Genomic DNA, 832 nt, shown 5'->3' on the forward strand with positions numbered 1-832 from the left:
ATATGATAATGTTATAGTTTTAGAAAAGGAAACCTTAAGTAATTTTGCATAAGCTTTTATTTTTATTTCTTAAAGAAATTTTATATATATATATTGAACACGGCACCATTTTTCTCAGTAAATATATTTCTAAAGGTGCTGTTGACATGGAATTTTCACCAGATATCGGTAATTTGCAAAACATACTGATGGCATTGGTTGGAGGATTTCTATACTCCTGAATGTTCCAGTGAGCACTGTAGGGGCCATAACCTGGAAGTGGAAAGAACATTATTTTTCCGTAACCGGCCACGACCAGGTGCTCCTCACAAGATTTCTGACAAAGGAGTGAAAAGAATTATCAGAAGAGCTGTCTAAGAGCCAAGGACCACTTGTAGAGGGCTTCAGAAAGACCTGGAATTAGAATGTACAATTGTTTCAAAGAAAACAATAAGTAATGCACTCAACCGCCGTGTCCTGTATACATGCTCAAATTGCAAGACTCCATTGCTTGAAGCTTGTTTAAAGTTTGCTGCACAACCTTTAGACAAGCCTGTGAAATACTGGGAGAATATAGTCTGGTCAGATGAGACCAAAATTAAACTCTTTGGATGCCATAATACACACCATGTTTGGAGGTCAAATGGCACTGCACATCACTCCAAAAACATCATGGTGTAGCACTGGCAAAATTAATATAATTGAAGGAAGGGTGAATGGAAAAATGTACAGAGACATTCTTGATAAAAAATCTGCTGCCATCTACCAGGATGATGAAGATGAAACAAGGGTGGACATTTCAGCAAGACAATGATCCCAAACACACAGCCAAGGAAACTCTCAATTGGTTTCA

The 832-nt window shown here is 37.6% G+C and overlaps 1 protein-coding gene across 1 annotated transcript in view; it reads left to right on the top strand.

Annotated features, from left to right (window-relative positions):
- Positions 1–832, top strand: part of LOC107671391 (protein FAM193A-like) — an 18,204-nt gene that overhangs the window by 14,104 nt on the left and 3,268 nt on the right. The gene's annotated exons all lie outside the window — the stretch shown is intronic.

The sequence above is a fragment of the Sinocyclocheilus anshuiensis genome, unplaced genomic scaffold (genome assembly GCF_001515605.1).
Source record: "Sinocyclocheilus anshuiensis isolate Anshui unplaced genomic scaffold, SAMN03320099.WGS_v1.1 scaffold145, whole genome shotgun sequence".
NCBI classification, from domain to species: Eukaryota; Metazoa; Chordata; class Actinopteri; order Cypriniformes; family Cyprinidae; genus Sinocyclocheilus; species Sinocyclocheilus anshuiensis.